Genomic DNA, 13,136 nt, shown 5'->3' on the forward strand with positions numbered 1-13,136 from the left:
GGGTTGACGGGTCGGGTTGGCAGGTCGACGGGTTGGCGGGTCGGGTTGGCGGGTTGGCATACCCCTAACACAAACCCGACCCGTTTAATAAACGGGTTAGGCGGGTCGACCCGTTTATTAAATGGGTTTGTTTTTTCCAAACCCGAACCCGCCTAAGAGGCAGGTTGGCGGGTCGTGTCAGGTTTTGCCACCCCTATAACTAAGTGAGCATATATATAGGAAGTGTGCATAAAAATATGTACAAATATCCTGTTAAACTCAAACCTCGAAACTTTGCAAATATCAAACTAAGTGCGCATATATCTTAAAAGTTTGCATAAAAATAGGTGCAAACATCCAGTAATACTAAACTTTCTAACCTCACAAATTCTTGATTAAGTGTGCTTATATATAAGAAGTTTGCATAAAAATAGGTGTGAACATCCTCAAACCTTGAAACTTCGCCAATAACTGATTAAGTTTGTATATACCTTAGAAGTTTGCATAAAAATAGGTACAAGCATATTGTTAAACTAAAACTCGTAACCTTGCAAATATCCTACTTAGTCCGCATATACCTTACAAACTTTGCATATACATATGAAGTTCATATTTTTTAACGATTGATTATAAAAACCGATTCTCCATGCTCGAGGGCTATTTTCACATAATTTTTTAGGGTTCTTTGTGGTCCCTAACTAATTTTCCACCAACCACTTTTCTAGCAACTATTATGGCAGCACTTCATCCCAGCAGGTTGCAGGCAATCCCTTCGCAAAGAGGGTCATTGAGGATGAGAAGGAAGTTGGAGTGAAGCACAAAAAGACTGTATCCACAACAAAAACAGAGTTAGCACTTGCACTAGACAAAATCTACATGTTGAAGGATATGTTACAAACTAAAACTTGCCTTCTCGATTACGCAAATAAGGTGAACAAGCAGCTATGAGTGCCCCTAAAGCATCTATAATAGTGACCGCAGAACCTTCAATTGCTTTGTAATTTTTTTGTAAGTGAGATTGTTCTGTAGTTTTTTAATGAAAAACTGTAAATGAATTTGAATTGAGTAGTTTGTAAGAGGTAAAATTGTGAATGAGTTTGTAAGATGTTCTGTAAATGATATGTTTTATATGGGTTTTGTAAATGATATGTTATGTAAATAATATATTTTACATGGATTCTGTAAACGATTTGTTCTGTAAATTATAAGTTTATATGTTTATAATAGTTAAAAAATAAATTTGTGAGGAAGTTTGCATATAAAATAAGTGAGGATGAGAAAGTTTGCATATAACATAAGTTATTCACAAACTATTTGTAGGACTTTCAATGTCGCCTATATTGTATGTCGACTTTCTCATCCTCACTTATATTATATGCAAATTTTCTCATTATATGCGGACATCCTCATCTTTGCATATATTATATGCATACTTCTTCATCTTAGCCTATATTATATGCAAACTTCCTCACAAAGTCATTTTTTAACTATTACAAATATAAAACTTATCATTTACAGAACATATCATTTACATAATCCATACAAAACATATCATTTATAGAAGATATCATCTTAAATTCATTCACAGTTCAAATTCATACTAAACATAAAAAATTTAAGCTCATATCATAATTTATAATGAATTTCATTCAACATTGAATTCATACAAATTTAGAATTACAGTTTTACATTAACAATTCAAACTAAACTCCCTATAATTGTCCACAGTTCAGCTATCGAGACTTTTTCAGTCGACACCTCACTGTTTGACATCTACTCAACCTCCACATTTTTTATGGTCTTTGTACCATCTGTGTTCTGCTACAGTTCATTTTTGTTCTTTACCTCCCTGTCAGCCTTCTTTTTGACACCCTCCAAAGCCTTCTTCTTCATGTGTTCGTAGGATTTGATCATATGCCTCCTATAATTTGTGACATATTTATGAAAAAATTGTTATTAGCAAACAACTAACTATATTTTACATCCTAAATGCCAAAACAAAAATGACATATAAACATGTACCTACATGAAGTTCAAATATCAATTTATGCCTAAGTATTGCATGTACATGAGGACAAATATATCACAATCATACATGTAACAATCATATACCAAGTCCTCAAGAACATGTACATGTACGAATTGAGTTAACATACATATACAAAGAAATTACCTATTTTCCTGTTGAGGAATACCCTCCTGGTCTCAACTGACCAATCGTTGTAACAATTGTAACTAGACCACGCTGAAAAAATTGACTAGAAAAAATGAGTTAAAAAATATTTGCAAAATGAGTAGTTAACAAACAAATGCAAAAAAATGAGTGTATTATTGAATAAGTAATCTTATCGTACTAATTGTATGATGTTCTTTATTGCAAAATTTGTGGACCACATGGAATTGTATAACTTAAATACCTTCTCTTTTATGTCCATTTCTCAAAGAACTCAGTGGTAGTTGTCTCAATTGACAAAAATTAAGAGCTGCAACATAAATCAAGTTTAAAGTCATTGTGCACATAAAAATTTAAGTTTTATAAGTACGCAAAGTTGTCTAACAAATACTTTGTTAGCTTCAAAGAATTGATATGATAACTTGTTGCTCTCTAAGCACTTTGTTGCCCTATCTCATTGCCCTTTAGTTGCAAGCATTTTCTGTAAATAAAAAATGTTTACTAGTTAGTTTTTATTAGCCGATAGAAAACTAACAGACACCTCACAATTCAGACTCACAAAGAAATATATGGTAACGTAAAGGGACGTTGGCAGTTTCATTCATCTTTACATGTCCTTGTTAAATGTCGTTTGAATTCTTTCTATGAATCTTGCTAGATTCTACATAGACAAATTATATGGTACATTTATGTTAGATTCAAATGAATTTGCATACAAACGTAAAAAAAATAACTATGCAAACGAGCAACCTTAACACTTACACCACTTTCCAACAAAGTTTCTTCACCAAATTCATATTATTTATGCTCTTTTGTTTTTTGTTGCACATCTTCCTCATGCACCACAATTGGTTCCTTGCTTGGGGTGGGGATGGAGGTTTGGTTTTCTTTTTGTCACATTCTCTTTTAAATTTATACATAGTACATAACATATACATAAAAGACAAAAGATATCAGAACAATTAATTAAAGAATACTAGATAAATACAAAAAAATAAACCATGTAACAACTCCTAACAAATCCAATATTTTGCAAAGCATATGTACTCTAACATATTATTATTCATGTTTTTGCATGTTGTGACCAACCTCACCACATATATTGCACTTGTATGACATAATATCCTTGTGATTTGTTATTTATCTCTTCACCTTAGGTTGCCCTAATTTACAAATCGCTTTTAGTGGATATACAAGTATAAGCGTCGATGGAGCGATGTGTGGGACATTATCCGTCATCGAGAAGAATGAATATTCATGGTACACAACCCAATATTATTCAGTTTTGAAGAACTTATCACAATAATTCTCTGATAGGTTTTCCTCATACAAAATGCATGTGATCGCATGTTTGCAAGGAACCTCGCTAACCTGTACTCTTCACAAGAGCACAATCGTAAGATCGATTGCGGGCTTCGTACCGATGTCGATTGCAATGCACTACTATGACACGTAGTTGTTGTGTCTTTCTCTACAATTCCTTTGGCCTTGCTTTTATCTTCGACACCATAACACCATGCATTTGCTGCCCGACATTATTTCATTTTTTAAAAAGTTTCATCAGCATGAGACGAAGCCTTTCAATAAGAGAAATTAGAGGCTTGTCACATATAGCGAGAATCTACAAATTAAAGTTTTTTGTTATATTAGATGTTAAGCACCCATATCTTTTGGCTGAAAAGTGAGTGTTAACCCAATGTTCCGGTTTCATGTCAGTGATAATATAATTGTATGTGGCTTCATCCTGCTCCAAATTTTTTTGAAGAAAATAATTGCATTATTGTCTCATGGCTACTCAAACTGTATTCCACCAAAGTGCACTGAGTGGTGAACCAAATTTCTTAAAAAAGTTCTTTGTCAAATACTTTATGCAATATCCAACACGACATGTAGGCCATGTATGAGGAACTATATACTTTAGACCTTCATGCCTAGCTGAGATAATTGTAAGCTCTAATCTCTCTCTATATTCGTCGAAGCATATGAGTTCTTTCCTTAGATGCTTCAAAAACCATGATTATGAATTCGTTGACTCCTTATCAACAACTATAAATACTATTAGAAACATTCTCACAAGGATCAATACTATGGACTGACAACAATATACTCTTGTATCTTCTTTTTAAGAATGTGCCATCTACCATAATAACTAGAGGGCATCTTTTTAAAAACTCATCAATGCTTGGAAGAAAGAATAAGAACAAGTACTGAAATTAATCTTTCTGATCGGTCTAAATGTACCCTAGTGATCCTCGGTTATCTTTCATCAAATGATCTAAATAGGTTGAAAACATCTTGAACGATTCTTCGAATGAACCATACAACACCTCCTTAGTCTGTTCTCATTAACACCATGCTTGTTTATAAGTGACCTACATTCCTTCCTTGTGACTTATGTCATTCATGATTTCTCTTAGAGTTATCTTTGGGTTATCATGTATGCGTTTGTGAATAACACTTGAAATCTACTTGAGAAACATTTTTTTCACTACAGGGTTGCCTAGTGATCCACTACATGTATGATCACTTTGATAATTCTTCACTTGAAAGAGCTCTGCCCTTTGCACCTTTGTGCAATGTATCTTCTAGGGGCAAACAATCATAGTTTGCAGGTTCTTTCTCGTGCATACGACAATGACTCAATTATTGTATATCGTCATAAATTTTGTTTTATAGTTATTCCTAATGACATGATCTTTCAAAACATTACAACAATGTTGAAGATCATTAAACCTTTTTTCGACAACAATTGCTTGATCATTTGAGCTTGTTGTTAGCCACTAAAATTGTTCACAATCGTTAAACTTTTCGTTACACAATTGGTCATACAAATGAGATGTATTTGCTTCAATGATTTTTAATTGCACTTTATTATATAAGAATCCATTGAATGCGAACATATTCAACCACATCTCATTAGTGTTAAAAATAAAATAATTCTTCTACCCAACAAATGTTTATATAACTTATACAACGTACCAAAGGTTTGACTTTTTCATTGTCATATGTGTATCACTTTCACCCGCTATTATTTGTCCCATGTCATCAGTCTTCATTCTCTCCCATCGACACAATATAGTTATCATTATCAATAGCACCTGATTTTCCACTGCTGCCATTAATTGATTGTTCAGTTACACAAACTAAATCAAGATTCGTCGTATCTATCACTTTCAACTTATTCAGGCATTCAACATTCCTATATTTTCAATATTCAAGATTAAACATAAAAACTTCACATCCATCATTGCACCTATGTCTCAATAATAAATTAGAACTTGTGCCTAACTTTGTCATTTATCCGGGAAGGCTGGATGTAATTCAAATTACTGCAATAAATATCGCTGGCACTGATTTGCCCACGTGGTTTTATATCATCTGCAGTGATCCTTTGATCATATACAACATCAATTATTCATTCTTCATTGCCCACATGTTGAACATCTATATCCATAAGTGGTTCTCGAAACTGCATACCCTCCGTGTGCCTGAGCTCAATGTTTGAGACAATTGGATGACTTTCAAAGGATTTCCATCATTGGGTTCATTAACTGCTTCTTATTTAACTCCCAAAGTGATAACTTGTCTTCAACTTTGTGAGCAACTAAGTAAACATCACCGCTAAATAACATCGACTCTATATCATCCTCCTCCAAAACATCTATCCATATATCTTGGCTACCTACTTTAAGAGAACAACTATACCATAGGCTCAATAACTCTTTCACATATCTGATTTTATGAGACATCAATGCTATAAATTTCTTATAGTTGTTTTTTAGATTACTATAGATCTCCAAGTAGGATGATCAATGATATGAAAATGTACTTTAACTCTTCCAGAGGCCATCATTAATTACCTACAACAACCATACAACATATTGTTTTAAAAAAATTAAATTGTGTTCCTTATCACATATAAACAACTAAATTGGAGGATAGAGGGTGATAGATGTAACATCCCTAAAAAATTCAACCTTTTAAAAACTTTCCCAAACCCAAATTTGTGAGAAAAAATTTAAAACTTTTTATTTATTATAAAAGTACACATGATTCTTTGAAGTAATATCTCACAAGTTCGTCTACGACCACATTTCAACCATTCCAAATACTAGACGACCCACCTAAGCACAAGCGTGAGTGTATATTAGCCTGCGCGAGTGTATATTAGCCTCTTAGTATCATATACAGTACAAAATCATCCATAAATGCATCTCAATTGGGTTTATTACTCTAAGGATGCTCTCATGTGAAAAAGATACAAAAATGTGGAAGGCAAAACTTATCTAAGGTTTAAGACAATTGAGGAGTTACGTAAGAATTCAAAATTTCTAAATCACATGCATAATCATTGCAGAAATGAAAAGGAAAAAATTTAACATTCTTCTCATTCCAAAATGTTACAATTCTTAAAGTTTAAAGATCTAGACATGAAACTTAAATTTTGACAAGTTTATAATCCTCCCAAAATGTTTGGGTCCTCTAGAGACCATACTAGGTAAGAATAGAGTCTTCTGCCACGCAACAATCAACGCTTTGCTTCAATCCTCCATGAGGTTATCTGTAAATATTATAGGGCATCAACCACATGCCTGCGAAAACCAAAACTAAATATAAAGAATACAATTACGTTGTACTGATGCAATCAAAGTGCAGTTCCCATCATTTTAGAATGAGAGTCAGGGGAATCCACATCGAACCATGCATATGATATTCAATTTCATTTATCATCATTCATTCATAGCATTCATACTTGCGTAATTCATATGCATGCATCTCAAACTCATATTCTTTCTCAAGCACGGTATTCAACATTACAATTATTCATAATCATGATAAATGTTTGCATAAATAAATGAAAGTTTACCATTCTAGCATGCTTCGAAGTGAAATACATGCAACAGTTCAAGATATTGTAAATATTCACTTTCTTCATTCTCAAAAGAAACATGCTCATGTTCAATTCATGACTAAGACATGCATTATCTAATTTATAAATTCACATGGCATTTCTCAGAACATTTATGCACTTTGCATCCAATTATATAAAAGGAATAGACCTTAATTTGACATTTCTCGTGTGTTTCACAAACACAAGCACCTCACGTGCAACAACCAATCCCATGGCTTGTATCAACATGTCAAATCATATGACCAACATAAACATGTCTTTTTCATTCACATATAATAAATCTCATACAATAATCATAAACCTTAGTAGTCTCTACATGTCCATAACTATATGTTTATGCATGTGATAGTAGTGATTCCAAGAAATCTAATTAATTGTTTCTCTTGTTTATTAAGACCCATCTGGTACAAAAGAGGGTATAGACATCCAGAAACAATCATAGGAGTATTTATTATTCTATATATTTTAATTGCCCTCTTATGACTTAACTGGTTCTTTTGTTAGCGATTCAACCCTGCAATGCGGCAGTTGATAGAACAGACCCATGGTCCCAGGTCTTGGCCTACGCCAAACCAAAATCGTCGGCAAAAAATCAGGCATGCATCCCTAACTCTGCAGAGCTATGGTACTACCACCTAGGACTCACTGGTAGACCTGTCCCCTAACCTCTGGGGGATGGGGATAAGAGACGCCTTCAACCCTCTAAAATACAACATGTCCTATAAGGCTTGTAGCACCATTCTCTCTCTCGGGATGACAAAAGATCAGGACATACCCAACCAGATTAATTCATAAAAAAAGTGTTGCTAACTATATTTTGATAATTTCGTGCAGGTCGAGTTTGATTTAAACAATGATATAGCTGAACATCGTGCTACCATGGATAAGTAGCTTCAACTATCATATTTTAGGGTGTGAGAAGGTTTTTACAAGCATTATGAGAGGTTTGAAAACCACGACAAAGCAACAAAACATTCTTCTGAGGGAGTCAACTCTGAAGTGTGGAAAAGGATTTACAACTTTTTACTGGAGACTATTGGATGATAAATATTGGATATATATTCATAAGTAAATAAATATTCAAAATTTTAGATTTTTGTGAACTAATTGATTTTTCCTTTGGTTAATAACGGATGTCGAAGAAAATTTCGTTAATAGAGCAAAATAGACGGTCCAACATACCAGTGGATCATCTTCGTACATCCAGGGGTTTCATACGAAGGTAAGTTTCTTATTCCCTAAGTTAAATTTTTTATATTGTAGTATATCGCTAAATATGTTTGATTTAATAGATTTTAAATTTGTTATTTGCAGACTAAAATTGAAGTGCATAAACTAACAACGCGTGCATTTTACGAAGAGACGTACACCCATTCATATTACATGACATTCATCTAGAGCAAAGTAGAAGACACATTTGTAAGTAACTCACACTTTGTAGTAGCAAAACAGAAGCCATATTTATTCATTATATTTTATACATTTATCATTAGTTTCTAATAATCATGTGCAGAATAAGTTGCACTCTATGGAGAATGAAAGTGATAAAACATGTTATTCACAAGGAGGCATGTCGATGTCGCAACAAGACATCTTTGCCAAAGTCCTCAGAGAGCAGTCTGGACTTGTGAGAGGGATATGTGTATTTGTCATTCCATTCAAAGACAAAACTCGTGTTTCAGAGCTATCTTCTCAGCTGACAGTGACATAGTTAGAGCTCCAACAATTAAGAGAAGAACAAAGGATGAAAAAAGTTGAACGGGAGCGAGAGAGAGCGTGAGCGACTCCTTCAACAACTAGAGCGAGAGAAGAAACTAAGAAGCTCAGAGAGCAGATGAAGACCTTTATAGATTCTCTCAGATAGAACCCCCCGTCCTAGATCTCTCTTATTTTCTCATAGACAAGACTGCTAGATGTCTATTTATTGGATAAACATATCATAGTTTTTTATGTCATGTTATGTTCTAAGAACACAAATCTGTTTATATCTTTTTTTTTCTGTTTGTCCTGTATTAATTTTTACCATAATGAGATGTTGTAGTTAGTGTAAAACTGATGATATATATATATATATATATATATATATATATATATATATATATATTGAATCGGAGTTGATATCCTCTTGAATATGAAAAGATATTTTGTTAATGTATCTTTATGCCTTTTTAGATTCTCATGAAAGTACAGGAAAATGTAAAAACATCATTGAGCCTTCAATCGTAATGTGATTAAAATATTTATAAGTTACCAGACTAAATTCTCATATTGCTATCATCATCATTAATATTGTCATAATTATTTTTTTTTATAAATTTTTTTGAATTATCCGATTATACTCATTCTTGAAGTGTGTTTGTTGCAGGTTTGAAGAGGATGTAGGATAGGGGGTTGGAGAGGATGCATGTTTGTTTTTATATTCTGTATTTGTTGCATGCTTGGAGAGAATGTAGGGGAGGGGGTTGGAGAGGATGTATGTTTCTTAAAGTGTATTTGTTGCAAGTTTGGAGAGGATTTAGGGTAGGGGGTTGAAGATGATGTATGTTTAATTTTTGAAGTGTGTTTGCTTTTTGATATGTATGTTTATATTTGAATGTAGGTTTAAAGTGTATATTTGAATTGTACTTACTCTTTTATTTAATGTAATATAAAAAAATGTTAAAACTAATATAAAAAATTTATTTTTGTAGGTTTAAGGCCTATAACGACAACATTATTGTGTCACCATTGTTGGCCTTAACCTTATGTCACTGTTACAACCTATAACAACTTAATTATCGCTTTTATAGACTATAATGACGACTTCTCGTCGTTATCAATCATAACAACGAGTTAATTCTCTATGTTGCAGGCTATAAAGGCGACAAAAAAATGTCATCATTATAAGGTGGGTCGCCGTTATCGATGTTCCCAGTTCCAACGAGATTCTTCATCAGTGTTGGGTCACACATTAACGACGACCTATAAATGTTGCCATTATTACTCAACTAAGGCAAAAAATTGGCAGCAATTTTTTGTTGCCGTTATAGACCTATAGCAACAATAAATAAGACTATAGTGGTGAGAAAAGTCGGTGCTATTGACCTTCATCCTTGTGAATTATTCGTATAGTGCGACTGTAAATATTGGCTACTAATGAAGGCACATAACTAATGAGTAGAAAACACTTTTTTCTTCAAAAAATTTCAAATTTTTGTAGATCAAACATGATAGATGTGATCTTCATGGTTTGTTTAGTGAGAAACTTGTTTTGAATCATGTGATTATGACAAGTAATTTTGTTTTTAAAAGGGTCCAAAAATCAATGGCCCACAATGTGCCAAAATTTCATAATTCAAAAGATCACATTTTTACATCAGGCAAACACGATCCAAGACTTGATCCTTAGCAAAAAAACCATGTTGAATACATCTATGTGGTGAGATTGAGTCGATGCAACTTACACCTATGATTTCTAGCTTATTAGTTATGCACCTTCATTAGTAGCCAATATATATATATATGCTAAATGAAACATGCTAAATGGGTTTTAAGCTTTTTCAGTATTTTGTTTTCATGGTTCCAACCGCATAAATGTGTTGGGCATGGTCGATTTACTAGGAATCCAAATCCACACATGGTTTATGTGTTTTCAATGAAAAAAAATGATATTTGAAGCCTAAAAAATTTACAGAGTTTGGACAGTTGATTTTTCGAACCTTATAAAAACTCACCCATGTACCAGAACACTTCAAGAGATGATCCCTATAAAATCAATTACATAGATCACATCTGTACGATTATACTTAAAAATATAAAATGAGAAAACCCAAAAAACCTGTTTAGCATGTTTCATTTAGCACAAATGTATCATATATATACCCCCCCCCCCCCCCACTTCCTCATCCATAGCATTCTAGGGAGGGGGTGTAGGGGTTTTCGAAACAGAAAAATCGTGTCTCATGGGACATCCGAGCATCTGCAGTTTGACTGAGCCAGCGTCCTATGCGATGAGCGGGCTACGCAGTCAAATGCCCCCTAAAGGCCTTCAAAGCCCAATACATCCATGTTGATGTAGGGGTGCAAATGAATGGGACTCAAGCTGGATCATGCTAGATCTAAATTTGAATACAAAATATGAACAGTAGATCTGAAATCTGAATCCAAATCCAAACTATGTGGTGATACTGGATCCGATAAAAAAAGTAAAAAAAAAACTATTTACATGTGAAAAATGCAAAAAGTTAAATTTTGATCCAAATTTGAATTTGATCCTACCTATAAGATTGACCCAGATTTGATTCAAATCCAAAAATGCACGTTCAGATCTTACTTGAAGGATCTGAACTAAAAATAACATGTCAGACTCGGATCAGATATCCGACCCATTTGCACCCCTATGTCCATGCCTCATAAAAAACCAAACATAGACATGCATCATATGTTCTTCTGAACTTAAGTTCAAGACATGCAATTAATCCAAGCACCCCTTAAACGTGAGCTCTTGCAAATATTCCCGCTCAAATCTCAAAAGAAAAATGCCAGTGGAAACCATGTGGGTCAGGCTCTTCTCTTCTCCCTGCATCCATAGGTAAAGGATTTGAAAGACCCATTTCTGGCTATTCTGCTGGCTCTCAGGAGCTTCAGTAGACTGTTTACTCCACTCTCCAAAGAGACTAACCTTCCTTAGATAGAGAAACTCGTTTTGCAGCACTAATCCATCATCCCTAGCATCCAGACAACTGCCCATGATATGGTGTCGTGACATCAAACTTACCAAAATTTTCTTTATCATTCTTCAACTGAAGCAAAACGAGTAGTAACCAATGTCCGCACTTGTGGAGGGGTGACAACCAATTTTCCGATAACGGTTGGGTTACATCAAGGATCTGCTTTAAGCCCTTTCCTATTTGCGATAGTGATGGATGAGCTTACGAGATCAATTCAAGAAAATGTACCGTGGTGTATGTTGTTTGCTGATGATATTGTTTTGATTGATGAGTCTAGAGCTGGGGTTAATGCTAAGTTAGAATTATGGAGACAGACATTGGAAGCTAGAGGTTTTAAGTTGAGTAAGAGTAAGACTGAATATATGGAATGTCGGTTTAGTAAGCAACGAAGTAGGGATGGGAGTGTAGTGAAGCTTGGTGAGCAAGATATACCGGTGAATGATTATTTCAAATATTTGGGATCCATCATTCAAAAGTATGGAGAAATTGATGGAGATGTAAATCATAGGATAAAGGTTGGGTGGATGAAATGGAAAAGTGCTACTGGAGTGCTGTGCGATCGTAGAATGCCATTGCGGTTGAAGGGAAAGTTTTATAGGACGACTATTAGACCCGCTTTACTATATGGTACGGAATGTTGGGCTGCCAAGAGACATCATATTCAAAAAATGAGTGTAGCTGAGATGCGGATGCTTAGATGGATGTGTGGAAATACAATAAAAGATAAGATTCGGAACGAAGAGATACGTAAGAAGGTAGGTGTTGCACCCATTGAAAATAAGATGCGAGAGAATCGTTTACGGTGGTTTGGACATATTCGGCGAAGGCCTAATGATGCTCCAGTTAGAAGGTTGGAGAAATGGGAAAATATATTAGTTAAAAGAGGTCGGGGTAGGCCTAGGAAGACTTGGATGGAGATGATAGGAAAGGATATGAATGCTTTGAACCTCACCGAGGACATGGCGTTGGATAGAAATGATTGGAGGAAAATGATTCATGTGGAAGACCCAAAATGAATTTCTTTTTTGGTTCATATCGCTGACCCCAATTGTTTTGGGATGAAGGCGTAGTTGTTGTTGTTGTTGTTGTATTCTTCAACTGAAGCAGTACGCTTGCATACTCATTCACACACAGATCATGAATGGTTGGAATCCATATTAAGAAAGGAGAAATCATATCATGTGAAGTATGAACACTTGCATAGAGGATGGTTAGATGAGATTAATGGATGGTAGAGTTGATAGAGCATTTTCCGACCATGATTTGACAGATCACCTGATCTGATTCACTTAAAACTTTCAAACATAAGGCATAAAGGAAATAGCTTGATTTTTTTATCCTACATGGTCACCTTATCACTGCT

The 13,136-nt window shown here is 34.3% G+C and overlaps 1 long non-coding RNA gene across 1 annotated transcript; it reads left to right on the forward strand.

Annotated features, from left to right (window-relative positions):
• The first annotated feature begins 8,376 nt into the window (after positions 1–8,376).
• Positions 8,377–9,675, forward strand: LOC149832662 (uncharacterized). Its single transcript, XR_016433124.1, has 2 exons — positions 8,377–8,483; positions 9,430–9,675. It is a non-coding gene; the product is annotated as an uncharacterized LOC149832662 (long non-coding RNA).
• Positions 9,676–13,136: the final 3,461 nt, after the last annotated feature.

Source organism: Nuphar pumila, chromosome 7 (assembly GCF_984573655.1).
Source record: "Nuphar pumila chromosome 7, dmNupPumi1.hap1.1, whole genome shotgun sequence".
NCBI classification, from domain to species: Eukaryota; Viridiplantae; Streptophyta; class Magnoliopsida; order Nymphaeales; family Nymphaeaceae; genus Nuphar; species Nuphar pumila.